Raw genomic sequence first — 15,571 nt, 5'->3', positions numbered from 1 at the left:
CTCAGCCTCTCCTCATAAGTCATGTGTTCCAGTCCCCTAATCATTTTTGTTGCCCTCTGCTGGACTCTTTCCAATTTTTCCACATCCTTCTTGTAGTGTGGGGCCCAAAACTGGACACAGTACTCCAGATGAGGCCTCACCAATGTCGAATAGAGGGGAACGATCAAGTCCCTGGATCTGCTGGCAATGCCCCTACATATACATCCCAAAATGCCATTGGCCTTCTTGGCAACAAGGGCACACTGTTGACTCATATTCATCTTCTCATCCACTGTAACCCCTAGGTCCTTTTCTGCAGAACTGCTGCCTAGCCATTCGGTCCCTAGTCTGTAGCGGTGCATGGGATTCTTCCGTCCTAAGTGCAGGACTCTGCATTTGTCCTTGTTGAACCTCATCAGATTTCTTTAGGCCCAATCCTCCAATTTGTCTAGGTCCCTCTGTATCCTATCCCTGCCCTCCAGTGTATCTACCTCTCCTCCCAGTTTAGTGTCATCTGCAAACTTGCTGAGAGTGCAATCCACACCATCCTCCAGATCATTTATGAAGATATTGAACAAAACGGCCCTGAGGACCGACCCCTGGGGCACTCCACTTGATACTGGCTGCCAGCTAGACATGGAGCCATTGATCACTACCCGTTGAGCCCGACAATCTAGCCAGCTTTCTATCCACCTTATAGTCCATTCATCCAGCCCATACTTCTTTAACTTGCTGGCAAGAATACTGTGGGAGACCATGTCAAAAGCTTTGCTAAAGTCAAGGAACAACATGTCCACCGCTTTCCCTTCATCCTCAGAGCCAGTTATCTCATCATAGAAGGCAATTAGATTAGTCAGGCATGACTTGCCCTTGGTGAATCCATGCTGACTGTTCCTGATCACTTTCCTCTCCTCTAAGTGCTTCAGAATTGATTCCTTGATGACGAGCTCCATGATTTTTCCAGGGACTGAGGTGAGGCTGACTGGCCTGTAGTTCCCAGGATCCTCCTTCTTCCCTTTTTTAAAGATGGGCACTACATTAGCCTTTTTCCAGTCATCTGGGACCTCCCCCAATCGCCATGAGTTTTCAAAGATAATGGCCAATGGCTCTGCAATCACACCCGCCAGTTCCTTCAGCACTCTCGGATGCAAAGTATCCGGCCCCGTGGACTTGTGCTCGTCCAGCTTTTCTAAATAGTCCCAAACCACTTCTTTCTCCACAGAGGGTTGGTCACCTTCTCCCCGTGCTGTGCTGCCCAGTGCAGTAGTCTGGGAGCTGACCAGTGCAACTCACCCACCTTTCCCTTATTTGAGGCAGTAACAACCCCTCAGCACCAGTGCTTTGTAGAAAAGGATAGCAGCAGGGCTAGGGACAACGGGAAAGGTAGGGAGTACAGCAGCATTAACAGCATCATAAAATGGGGGAGTTAGGAATAATGACGCCTGGCTGAATGCAGAAGGTAAGAACAGGCTGGATTTTCCCTTGACCTGTTTTGATAGAGGGTACTGTTGCACCTCGGGAAGGGGTCTTGCTGGATTTAGGCAAATCTTAACGGGTTGGGCAGACCCAATGCACCCAACCTGGTTGGCATGATCGGGTCACAAGGCTTACAAGGAGGGAGAGACCTTAGCCAGCAGTTCCTGTTGCAGCGAAGAAGGGCTGGGGTTGGTTTTCTCCTGTAAACTGCTAGGACAGGAAGGGCAGAAAAGGTGGGGGAGCTGCATTGTATGTAAAAGAGCAGTATGACTGCTCAGAGCTCAAGTACGAAACTGCAGAAAAATCTGAGTGTCTCTGGATTAAGTTTAGAAGTGTGAGCAACAAGGGTGATGTCGTGGTGGGAGTCTGCTATAGACCACTGGAGCAGGGGGATGAGGTGGACAAGGCTTTCTTCCAGCAACTCACGGAAGTTACTAGATCGCAGGCCCTGGTTCTCATGGGAGTCTTCAATCACCCTGATATCTGCTGGGAGAGCAATACAGCGGTGCACAGACAATCCAGGAAGTTTTTGGAAAGTGTAGGGGACAATTTCCTGGTGCAAGTACTGGAGGAATCAACTAGGGGCAGAGCTCTTCTTGACCTGCTGCTCACAAACCGGGAAGAATTAGTAGGGGAAGCTAAAGTGGATGGGAACCTGGGAGGCAGTGACCATGAGACGGTCAAGTTCAGGATCCTGACACAGGGAAGAAAGGAGAGCAGCAGAATACAGACCCTGGACTTCAGAAAAGCAGACTTTGACTCCCTCAGGGAACTGATTGGCAGGATCCCCTGTGAGAATAACATGTGGGGGAAAGGAGTCCAGGAGAGCTGGCTGTATTTTAAAGAATCCTTATTGAGGTTACAGGGACAAACCATCCCAATGTGTAGAAAGAATAGTAAATATGGCAGGCGACCAGCTTGGCTTAACAGTGAAATCCTTGCTGATCTTAAACACAAAAAAGAAGCTTACAAGAAGTGGAAGATTGGACAAATGACCAGGGAAGAGTATAAAATATTGTTCGGGCATGCAGGAGTGAAATCAGGAAGGCCAAATCACACCTGGAGTTGCAGCTAGCAAGAGATGTTAAGAGTAACAAGAAGGGTTTCTTCAGGTATGTTAGCAACAAGAAGAAAGTCAAGGAAAGTGTGGGCCCCTTATTGAATGAGGGAGGCAACCTAGTGACAGAGGATGTGGAAAAAGCTAATGTACTCAATGCTTTTTTTGCCTCTGTCTTCACAAACAAGGTCAGCTCCCAGCCTACTGCACTGGGCAGCACAGCATGGGGAGGAGGTGACCAGCCCTCTGTGGAGAAAGAAGTGGTTCGGTACTATTTAGAAAAGCTGGACGAGCACAAGTCCATGGGGCCGGATGCGCTGCATCCGAGAGTGCTAAAGGAGTTGGCGGATGTGATCGCAGAGCCATTGGCCATTATCTTTGAAAACTCATGGCGATTGGGGGAGGTCCCAGATGACTGGAAAAAGGCTAATGTAGTGCCCATCTTTAAAAAAGGGAAGAAGGAGGATCCTGGGAACTACAGGCCAGTCAGCCTCACCTCAGACCCTGGAAAAATCATGGAGCTGGTCCTCAAGGAATCAATTCTGAAGCACTTAGAGGAGAGGAAAGTGATCAGGAACAGTCAGCATGGATTCACCAAGGGCAAGTCATGCCTGACTAATCTAATTGCCTTCTATGATGAGATAACTGGCTCTGTGGATGAGGGGAAAGCGGTGGACATGTTGTTCCTTGACTTTAGCAAAGCTTTTGACACGCTCTCCCACAGTATTCTTGCCAGCAAGTTAAAGAAGTATGGGCTGGATGAATGGACTATAAGATGGATAGAAAGCTGGCTAGATTGTCGGGCTCAACGGGTAGTGATCAATGACTCCATATCTAGTTGGCAGCCAGTATCAAGTGGAGTGCCCCAGGGGTCAGTCCTGGGGCTGGTTTTGTTCAATATCTTCATAAATGATCTGGAGGATAGTGTAGATTGCACCCTCAGCAAGTTTGCAGATGACACTAAACTGGGAGGAGTGGTAGATACGCTGGAGGGTAGGATACAGAGGGACCTAGACAAATTGGAGGATTGGGCCAAAAGAAATCTGATGAGGTTCAACAGGACAAGTGCAGAGTCCTGCACTTAGGACGGAAGAATCCCATGCACTGCTACAGACTAGGGACCAAATGGCTCGGCAGCAGTTCTGCAGAAAAGGACCGAGGGGTTACAGTGGACAAGAAGCTGGATATGAGTCAACAGTGTGCCCTTGTTGCCAAGAAGGCCAATGGCATTTTGGGATGTATAAGTAGGGGCATTGCCAGCAGATCGAGGGATGTGATCGTTCTCTTCTATTCGACATTGGTGAGGCCTCATCTGGAGTACTGTCCAGTTTTGGGCCCCACACTATAAGAAGGATGTGGAAAAACTGAAAGAGTCCAGTGGAGGGCAACAAAAATGATTAGGGTACTAGAACACATGACTTATGAGGAGAGGCTGAGGGAACTGGGATTGTTTAGTCTGCGGAAGAGAAGAGTGAGGGGGGATTTGATAGCTGCTTTCAACTACCTGAAAGGGGGTTCCAAAGAGGATGGATCTAGACTGTTCTCAGTGGTAGCAGATGACAGAACAAGGAGTAATGGTCTCAAGTTGCAGTGAGGGAGATTTAGGTTGGATATTAGGAAAAACTTTTTCACTCGGAGGGTGATGAAACACTGGAATGCACTACCTAGGAAGGTGGTGGAATCTCCTTCCTTAGAAGTTTTTAAGGTCAGGCTTGACAAAGCCCTGGCTGGGATGATTTAGTCGGGGATTGGTCCTGCTTTGAGCAGGGGGTTGGACTAGATGACCTCCTGAGGTCCCTTCCAACCCTGATATTCTATGATTCTATGACCTCATTGTGAGCGGGATCAGGCACATCCAGATATACAGCATTTGGGGTACAGCAGATTATACAATGTAATTTACACAGCAAGTCTCTTCCCAAAAGGTTAGCAGGTGAACAAGGATTTAGGAGGAAAGCATGACAGTCAAACAAAGGGTGGATAGAAATGGACAGAGGTGAAGAAACAGGGTGGGGAATAAGAGTATTGCCCACCCCTACTGCTTTTGGATTGACCAGAGCGGTAGGGATATTTATTGTATCCAATGCCCCATTTGCTTGCAATAGTAACACGTGCCATCATTGGGTCCCTAGGGGAGGTGGACAGTGGGGACCTTGGTTTAGCCTTCCCCTTTTCCCCCTGCAATAGGCGGCTATTACAGGGTCCCTGTATGTTCTGGAGCTGGAAGATCATTAACATAGTTTTAATATGGCAGTGAGAGGATTTGGGTTTTATTTAAATTCTTATTTTTTACTTTGTTTACAGGTGCTAATTTTTGCTCCAGTCAGCTTTCTCTGGGCAGACTGTGAGAATTGTATCTAACAGCTTCTTCCTGATTTTATTTAATTTTTTCTGGTTATGGCTGGGATTTTGCTTGGGCCACTGAGCTTCTTCACAAAGGTGACTCAGTGTTTCCCTAGGCATGACCCCTCGTAGAAGCTGGTTTAAATCAGCCCATGTAGGGTTATAAAAAGTTTATAACAATTTGCAATTCCTCTTTGAATTTAACTGGATCCTCTCTTATTTTTTGGAAAATTTTTAAGTAAATTATACAATTCCGTGGGAGACCAAGGTGCATGTGCAGACACCAAGGTCTCATGACCCGAAGCACCAATGCCCGGGAATTGGCGCAAGGGGAACATTTCCTCAGTACGGGGAGACACTGTCTGAGGGGTGAACGTAAGGGGCATCTGTTACTTAATATTTCTTGCTGGCTTAGTTGGATTTAAATTCTTTGCCAATTTTCTTTTTATCTCTTTTAATTGTGTTGTAAATTTCTCCTGGGAGTCCTTGAGACTCCTCATTTGAGATTCACGGTGCCTTTTTTCTTTTTCTTTTTTTTTTTTTTCCTTCCTTCATGCCAATAGAAATATGTCTCACTCTGACATTGGCCAGGAGCGCACTTTTGAGGTGCACAATCTTCTCAAGGTCGAAGCTTTCCCTTTAAGGGAAACCATAACTTTAAATTATCCCTATTCCTGGCATACCAATTTCAATTTTTTTTTAGAAACTTGCAAGTGAACTAGTGTGTGCCTTTTGGCAGGACGGTGATCCTTCTTGACTCACCGGCTCCCATCTGTACCTGGTAAGAGGGGAATCCCCTTGATCCCCCGGCCCCCAGTACTTAACTCAATTCACTTGTCAGACTCACACAGGGACCTGGCAAGGCAGGGATCCTCCTGGGCCCTCCGGCCCCCAGTACCCTGGGCCTTTTCCTGGCAAGGTGGGGATGCTCTTGGACCCTCCGGCCCCCAGTGCCCAACTCAATTCACTTGTCACACTCACACCGGCCTACTGACCTTCACTTTCACACTGGCACACAGAACCAGGTCTATCCACGACCTGCCCAGCAACCCTCAGTGGCTTTTCCCGGGGAAACCAAACCCGGATGGGACTCTGACCCACCCCAAGGGCAGCAGGTGTGTCTCGCAGCAACAGTCTGAATGGAGCATGCAACTCACCTGAACCCAGAGCCTACGGGCGGTCCTCCACCAGAAACCCAATATAGAGATTTCAAAAGGTCTCTTACCTTTTCGAATGGGCCCAGGGTCTGGTGGGGAACAGCTCACGGTCCTCCGGCTCTTGGGGGTCACCGTCTATCCTAGTCACAGCACCAAGATAGTCGTGGAAAAATTAACCACGCGTTGTGTTTGGATCAGAACAAACCTGAGGTCCCTTTATTCAAGCATGTGCATACAGGGAGAGTCAGCCAGAGCTGCTCTGCTGTAACCAGAAATACAGGAGCTTATATTGCTGAAAACCACAGTTTGCCAAACCCACTTCCTCCAACAGTGTTTTCCTTATTTGGCATATAGTGCAAGCTTTAACAGTAGCTTTGCCTTACTCGGAGTTCAGCAAAAATAAGCTTTTCTGTTCTTGACAGGTGTTTTCATAGAATCATAGAATATCAGGGTTGAAAGGGACCTCAGGAAGTCATCTAGTCCAACCCCCTGCTCAAAGCTGGACCAATCCCCAATTTCTGCTCCAGACCCCTAAATGGCCCCCTCAGGGATTGAACTCACAGCACTGGGTTTAGCAGGCCAATGCTCAAACCACTGAGCTACTCCTCCCCCACATTTTTTCCTTTGAGGTTAATGGGTTTTTTTAACTTCTAGCGGTTATGGTTACATTTCTTAAGCTGTGCTGTTTTGCAATTGCCCCTCAATGGAATTTTTCATACTCTCTTCTTATGCTTCATATACACAGTTAGCTTTACCAAAGTTTTAGGCCTACTTGGGAAGTTTAGGCCTACTTGGGTCAACTGAATTTTTCCTCTACAGGACTGATGTCTGGGCATGCACTGGAGACCACGTTGGTATGCATTTTGGAGAGATTTGGAATTGGGAAGCAGGTTTCCTGGGGTCTTTGCCCAACTATGTGTCTGACTTGTGGTTATGAACTTGGGCGAGTCATTTAAATGTTCTATGCCTCAGTTTTCCCCATTTGTAAATAGTGACAATCATTACTAACCTACCTCACAGGGGAGAAGGAGGGTTATGTAGATTTATTAGTGCTGGCAGTTTATTACTATTGCCACTATTTGGAATTATAGACTGTGACTCACCTGTGTATATACTTTACCTGCTTTAACCTCTCCATAACTCTCTTTTCCTTTTCTTAGCTAATAAACCTTTAGTTTGTTTACTATAGAATTGGCTACCAGTGTTGTCTTTGATATGAGATCTAGAATGCAACTGGACCTGGGTGAGTGACTCATCTCTTGGGACTGGGAATATCCTGGAATATTTGTGATTTTTGGTCCAGTTTTGTCTGGGTGGCAAGATAAACTGATGAGTCTAAGGGGACGGTGGTGAGACTGTTATAGTGATCCAGGAATTCACTTGTTACTGGCTTGGTGAAATCTAATTACTGAGCATACCATCAGCTTGGGGTGTCTGCCCCAAGGTCGACACTCCATGGTCATGAGCTACTCCAAACTGCGTCACAGTAGCATTCCCACATTGGCCTCAACCAGAGTTTTATTTCGAACCTAAGAATTCTTTTGTCTGTCCTTTCTGTTTTTGAAAGACAAGGTGAGTGAGGTAATATCTTTTAATGGACCAACTTCTGTTGGTGAGAGAGACAAGCTTTTGAGTCACACAGAGGGGTGTGTGTGTGAGAAAAAAAATAATTTATTCTTCCTTTCATCTTGAGGAGGCTTTACCTGGATGAAGATTCATAATTTTAGGACCAGAAGGGACCATTATTATCTGACGTCCTGTATAACAGGTCCTCAAGGAATCAATTCTGAAGCACTTGGAGGAGAAGAAAGTGATCAGGAACAGTTAGCATGAATTCACCAAGGGCAAGTCATGCCTGACTAATCTAATTGCCTTCTATGACGAGATAACTGGCTCTGTGGATGAGGCGAAAGCAATGGACATGTTATTCCTTGACTTTAGCAAAGCTTTTGACACGGTCTCCCACAGTATTCTTGCCAGCAAGTTAAAGAAGTATGGGCTGGATGAATGGACTATAAGGTGGATAGAAAGCTGGCTAGATTGTCGGGCTCAACGGGTAGTGATCAATGGCTCCATGTCTAGTTGGCAGCCGGTATCAAGTGGAGTGCCCCAAGGGTTGGTCCTGGGGCCGTTTTTGTTCAATATCTTCATTAATGATCTGGAGGATGATGTGGATTGCACCCTCAGCAAGTTTGCAAACTGGGAGGAGTGGTAGATACGCTGGAGGGTAGGAATAGGATAGAGGGCCCTAGACAAATTGGAGGATTGGGCCAAAAGAAATCTGATGAGGTTCAACAAGGACAAGTGCAGAGTCCTGCACTTAGGACGGAAGAATCCCATGCACCGCTACAGACTAGGGACCGAATGGCTAGGCAACAGTTCTTCAGAAAAGGACCTAGGGGTTACAGTGGACAAGAAGCTGGATATGAGTCAACAGTGTGCCCTTGTTGCCAAGAAGGCCAATGGCATTTTGGGATATATAAGTAGGGGCATTGCCAGCAGATCGAGGGACGTGATCGTTCCCCTCTATTCGACATTGGTGAGGCCTCATCTGGAGTAATGTGTCCAGTTGTGGGCCCCATACTACAAGAAGGATGTGGAAAAATTGGAAAACACACCGTCCAGCAGAGGGCAACAAAAATGATTAGGGGACTGGAACACATGACTTATGAGGAGAGGCTGAGGGAACTGGGATTGTTTAGTCTGCGGAAGAGAAGAGTGAGGGGGGATTTGATAGCTGCTTTCAACTACCTGAAAGTGGGTTCCAAAGAGGATGGATCTAGACTGTTCTCAGTGGTAGCAGATGGCAGAACAAGGAGTAATGGTGTCAAGTTGCTTTGGGGGAGGTTTAGGTTGGATATTAGGAAAAACTTTTTCACTAGGAGGATGGTGAAACACTAAAATGCGCTACCTCGGGAGGTGGTGGAATCTCCTTCCTTTGAGGTTTTTAAGGTCAGGCTTGACAAAGCCCTGGCTGGGATGATTTAGTCGGGGATTGGTCCTGCTTTGAGCAAGGGGTTGGACTAGATGACCTCCTGAGGTCCCTTCCAACCCTGATATTCTATGATTCTATGATAACATGGGCCAGAGAACCTCCCCAGAATAATTCCTAGAGCAGATCGTTCAGAAGAAGAAGCTTGATTTAAAAATTGTCAGTGAAGGAAAGTCCACCACGACCCTTGGGACATTGTTCCACTAGTTAATTGCTCTCATTGTTCAAAAATGTATACCTTATTTCCTGTCTGAATTTATCTAGCTTCATCTTCCTGCCATTGGATCATGTTCAACCTTTCTGCTAGACTGAAGATCCATTTATTAAATATTTGTTCACCATGTAGGTACTCCTAGACTGTCATCAAGTCATCCATTAACCTTCTCTTTGTTAAGTAAACAGATTGAGCTCCTTGAGTCTATCGGTAGAAGGTAGGTTTTCTAATCTTTTAATCATTGCCATGGCTCTTTTCTGAACCCTCTCCAATTATCAAAATCCTTTGGACATCAGAACTGGACCCTATTCCAGCAGTGGTCACTGCAGTGCCAAATACAGAGGTAAAATAACCTCTTTGCTCCTCCTCGAGATTCCCCTGTTGATGCATGGCTGGATGGCATCCGCCTTTTGGCCACAGCATCGCACTGGGAGCTCATGTTCAGCTGATTTTTCACCATGACCCCAATATCTCTTTCGGAATCACTGCTTCCCAGGACAGAGTCCCCCATTCTGTAGGTAAGGCCTCCCTTCTTTGTTTCCACATGTACAGGTTTACATCTAGCCATATTAAAATGCCTATTGTTTGCTTGCACCCAGTTTGCCAAGTGATCCAGATCGCTCTGAATCAGTGACCTGAGAGAGATGAAGATTTAGCAGACAGAGCATGCTGCAAGCAGCCAGCAGGAGTGGGGTTTGCTCCAGAGGCATTCCACAATGTCGGACATGGAAAACAGGAACTGTTATTAGAGCTAATTGGATCCAAGATGCATGTAGTGGAGGGCTAGTATGCCCCTCAGCTCCTGTTCAAGCTCTCTTGCCTGTGTTAATTTGGTCTCCCTGTATTCTTAGTCTCAGCAAATGAAGTTACACTCCAAATCTTTGCACATCAATTGCCAAAGCGGTTCTCTCCTAATGTCTGCAGAGCTGCTCCTAATGGCATAGTCCCCTTAATTGGCAGCCAGGGCTTTGCTTTCAAATTGGGGGGGGGGGGGCGGAATTGAGCCTCAAATACAGTATAAAAAGCCTATTGCAGACACATGGCTGCAGCCAAGCCTGTCAAACTGTAGACTACAACCCCTGTCTAATGGCCTTGCAGGGAGTGTAGTGAGCAGGCTCCAGGGGTCCTGGGCTCACCATGCAGGGGGCTTTGTATCTATCTCTGGGCTAGCTGGGGCTGAAACCTGTCTCCAGCTGACACTACCTCCAGTGGTCAAACCTTTGCACCACTCCAGAATCCTGGGCTTCAGGCAGCTCTCAAAGGCTACCAGGTGTGTTTATCACAGCTGATACAGCAAGCAGGAGAGACAGGCCGAGAAGGGAGGAAAGGTTGCCCTGACTGAATGGGGAGATAAAAGAAATAGAAATGCCATTTCATCGACTGCCTGCTTGGCTCTGTGTCACTGCCTGAGGAAGAAAAGGCTCCAACTGCTTAGCCAGTAGGGCAGGAGAGGAACCGCACACGATGTCTGGAGCCATCCCTGGTCAGAGCAGAACGGAGGAATATGTGGGGAGTGATGGAGTGACTCAATGTGTTCTGTCCTTTCCTTGCAGACGGGGCACAGGGCAGCGTTGGCTGCAATAGAGAGGCAGCAGTGGTACTGGATGCAACATCTCAACATCTTCCTTGTTGGCTCATCCAGTTTCTGGGCCTGTACCTGAAAACGATTCCTAAACTTCAGCGGAGATGGCATGTGGCTGCCTGTTTGTTAGGGGCCACTTCTAGCTCCCATCATGCCTCTGATCTGTGAATTGCACTGGCTTCCTTTGTGTTTACTGGGGTAGTTTGTAGTGACTGCACTAACTTATAAAGTTTTCACTAGGCTGGATCCCAGTTACCCAGAGACCTGTCTTGCCCTCAGTGCATCAGGGGACAAGTGGAGGAGCTCGGGCTAACGGCTCTGCATTTAAATGGAAGGGGCTGGAGGCAGAAAGTTCTCCAGCAGTGAGAGAGGGGAGTTGGAGGCAGGAACTTTTCAGGGATGGGGCCCGAGGCGGGAAGTTCTCCAGGGGACTCTCCACTGTGGAATGCATTTCCCTTGCTGGTTTGCCAAGGGCTGAATGAATGGCCTAGTATGCAGGTCACCTGGCAAGGCCCGTGTGTTCTCCCACGTTTCTCTGGCTAAGTGGGGTAGGAATGAGGGAGTGTTGGCCATTGGCCCTGGCCGCTATTTGTGTGAAGAGCATAGGGATCCCAGAGCTCCAACTGGGCAGGTTTTATGGGCCTGAAATAGTAACAAACACTCCAAGCTGTGGCAGCTGCAGAGCCATCTCCCCACTGCGACCAGCCAGGGGACGGCTCCTCCCGTAGGGTTGCTGTGTGTGAAGTCGCAGGGCGATTTGGGGCATGTCTGCCCTGGAGCTGGCTACAGACCCGTGCTCTCTCTGATTGAGCAGCACGCTAAAACCAGATGCGCTGCCGTGGCGGTGTGAGCAGCGGGAGGGGCCAGCTGCCCCAAGGACGTACCTATGGTCTCAGATGGGATCACACTTGGGCAGCAAGTTCCTCCTGCTACTTGCACCACTGTGGCTACTCTTCTATTTCTGGAGCGCTTGCTCGATCAGTGAGACCATAGGTATGTTTCCTTGAGCTGTAAATTACTTCTCTGCCTCCAGTGCAGACTTACCCTCAGTGCGAGCCCACAGCACTGACACAGGATGGGGTTGGCTTTGGATTCGAGGCTTGGCTGGTTGGTTAATTGGCATATCAGAAAGCGGGAGCTGTGTTCCATCACCCCATGTAGTGCAGCTCTCCCTGCCTCCCCTCCAGAGATGCTGTTTCTCAGGATCTCAGATCTCAGCTGTGTCAAGCTTCCATTGGCTTGGAAGCACTTAAGCAGGTGGTGAGCCCGGATCCCGCTCTGCCTCCCCACAATGAGCCACGCTGAGCTAGGCTGCCATTTGTCTCCATATTGTTTTCCGTATTACATCCAGAGTGGTATTTTCACTCCTGACCGATACTGAGTACGTCAAGCTCCTCATTAAATCCACCTGGGAGAACAAAACCGAGACAAACACCAACAGCCAGCCTTGGCTACACCATTGCTCTGTGAAACTGGAGGCAGGCAGAGCTGTGCCCCTTGCAAAGTTGCTCAGTCAGGCGCTGCCCAAGAGCATGCTGATGCTCTCAACAGCTTTGCGGTCATGCCTCGCTTCTGCTGGAGGAGGCACTTGAGTCTTCTTCAGTGGAACAGTTTCTCAGCTCATTCCCAAAGGCCTGTTGCAGAGATGGTGCCTGGCCATTCATCATTCTGCCCGATAAAGAGTGCAGACAGGGGAAGGCCGTTAGCCCTTTAGATTCTACGTTCTTCTGTGTCAAGAACCCCACTATTTGCCCAGCTTTATCCCTTCCCTTTGTATTCTGGGGCTCCTGCAGTAATGCAGGGTTTCATACATTTTAAGGCTACGAGGGACAATTATGATCACCTCGTCTGATCTCCTGCAGCACCCAGGCCACGAGAATCTCACCTGCAATTCCTGCATCAAGCCCATATCCTGTGAATGAGCTAGAGAGGCTCTTTTTGAAAGATATCCAATCTCGATGTAAAGACTGCAAGTGATGGGGACTCACCAGGTTCCTGGGTAACCTGCTCCAATGGTTAATTACCCTCACTGTTAAAAAGGTGTGACTTAGTTCCAGACTGACTTCCACTTCCAGCCATTAGATCTTGTTCTGCCTTTGTCTGCTAGATTAAAGCACCCTCATCTATCAGAAACCTTCTCACTGTGTGGGGATTTATCAACCATCACCTCTTAACCTTCTCTTTGTTAAGATAAATACATTGTCCTTTAGTCTCTGTTTTCTAGACCTCTTTGATCATACTTAGCTCTTTTCTGAACCCTTTCCAACCTTTCAACATCTTTTTGAAAGTGTGGCCATCGCAACTGGACACAGTATCCAGTAGTGGTCTCACTAGTGCAGAATACTAGGTAATCTACTCAGTGATCACCTGCTTATACATCCAAAATTGCATTAGCCCTCTTAGCTACAGCATGGCACTGGAAGTTCATGGTCAGTTGGTTGTCACTGTCCCTACAAAGTTCTTTTCATAGTCACTGGTTTCCAGGATTTAGTCCCCCATCCTAGAAGGGTGACCTCATATTTAGCTTCATTAAAATATGTTTTGGCTTCAAAGGATTGGATTTTTATCTGTAAATGTTGATAAACATTGATTTCACCAAACACACACAAACCGACAAAAATTAAAAAATCCATTATAGAATCTCAGGGTTGGAAGGGACCTCAGGAGGTCATCTAGTCCAACCCCTGCTCAAAGCAGGACCAATCCCCAATTTTTGCCCCAGATCCCTAAATGGCCCCCTGAAGGATTGAACACACAACCCTGGGTTTAGCAGGCCAATGCTCAAACCACTGAGCTATCCCTCCCCCATGTTGGTAAGAGCAATTTACAGACTGGCAAAGTAAGAAAAATGCTGCTTAAGAACTTATTACTTTATATATTTTCACATATGTTGCCAAGTTGTGCTTTAACGGTTATAGAGCTTTAACGAATGCAATCTCAGCATCTACTGTCATTGTCTGCCCTCCATTTTCTGAACCACCCCTGATAATTTCCCACAATTGTGAAAATATAAATCAATAAAAAAGTGAAAATTTAAATTCATAAACATAATAAAAAAGCTTTAAAATAAACATCATCTGTCAAAAATTATAAAAAAAAATCAAATTCTGCCAAGTCTAAATATTTTGTCTGATTGTGCCACACATACTGTGTGATCCAGATCACTGTGTATCTGTGACTATCCTCATTTTATTTACTACTCCATCAATCTTTGTTTTAGATGCAAACTTTTACAAGGAACTATTTTGTATTTATGTCCAGTTCTTTGATAAAGCACCGAATAGCACTGGACCCCACCAGAAACACCTCCATTGGGTGATGATTCCCCATTAACAATTATATTTTGAGGCTTGTCACCTAGTTTTTATTCCATTTCTCTCCCCTGGGTACTCCCACTAGGATGGTCCAACAAGCACTGTAGATGATGCTCCTTCTCCATCTCCTGGCTAATCTCTGTGATCTTGGTGACCACAGAGCCCAAAGATGGGAAGACCCTGTTGGATCATCCAGTCTGTCTCTGGGGGTTGATGTGGGGTTCTTCCCTACAACATGTCTCCTAGGACTCTGATCAGCCTGGTTTTCAATGTCTCAAGCAATGGCACTTCCCCCATTTCCCCTTGGGGAGTTGCCCGCCATCTGCAAAGAAGGAGGCTTCCTGTTCCTGTTCCCAAAAGGCTGGGGCAAGGAGGCAAGATGGTTGCTGCCTCTGAAGGAGGTGCAGCAGCAGGTGCTGTCACCTCTGGGGGTCTGGCAGCCCTTCGTCCCACATGGGTGCAGGAACTGCCAGACTGGGCTCCTTTCCCATACGAAGGGGCAGCATTTCCCAACGTGGCCCATTCTGGAATCACCTGCCATAGGGAGATTCTTCCTCTCTCCAGCTATAGGGATTTCCCCCAACAGTAGGGTCCATACCCTCCAAATGGTCTGATCCTGCCCAATTCTGTAACACGGGCTCTGAGACAGACAGGACAGTGACTGACACTGAGATTACTTGCTGTGCCACAGGACCCCAGTGTAACGATGCTGGTTCTGGTGGTCCCAACTGAGAGTGCCAATTCAGGACAAATTGCTTCAAGCAGGGCAGTTACAGCCCAAGGCTGGGGTTTTTCCACCTCTAAGGCAAACCAAACCAGCCAAACAGAGCAGACTTTGGTCTCACCCCACTGGCTAACCATAAGTCACACAAGCAATTCCCTTAGATACTCCAGTTTCCCAGTATCACCACCAATGCCACTCATTATGGGGATGACTGGTTGTGAAAACCAATACCCCAGTAAAAGAAAAAAGGTTCTCTCCATCTCAAAGGACCAAGCCCCAGACCCAGGTCAATATACAAATCAGATCTTACCCACAAATCACACTGTTACCAATCCTTTAGAATCTAAAATCTAAAGGTTTATTCATAAAAGGAAAAAGATAGAGATGAGAGCTAGAATTGCGTAAATGGAATCAATGACATACAGTGATGGCAAAGTTCTTGGTTCAGGCTTGCAGCCGTGATGGAATAAACTGCAGGTTCAAATCAAGTCTCTGGAGAACATCCACAGCTGGGATGGGTCATTCAGTCCTTCGTTCAAAGCTTCAGTGTAGCGAAGTCCCTCCAGAGGTAGGAAGCAGGATTGAAGACCAGATGGAGGAGCTGCAGCAGCTTTTTATAGTCTCTTGCCGTGTGATCTGTCTTTCTTTGTTCCAAAGACAAGCTGTCCATCCCATGGCCTGGAAAAACCTCAGAGTTCTGTCCATAGGCACGTCCCTGCATACCTTGCTGAGT

The sequence above is a fragment of the Caretta caretta genome, chromosome 15, assembly GCF_965140235.1.
Source record: "Caretta caretta isolate rCarCar2 chromosome 15, rCarCar1.hap1, whole genome shotgun sequence".
NCBI lineage: Eukaryota > Metazoa > Chordata > Testudines > Cheloniidae > Caretta > Caretta caretta.
This window is presented reverse-complemented; position numbering follows the sequence as displayed.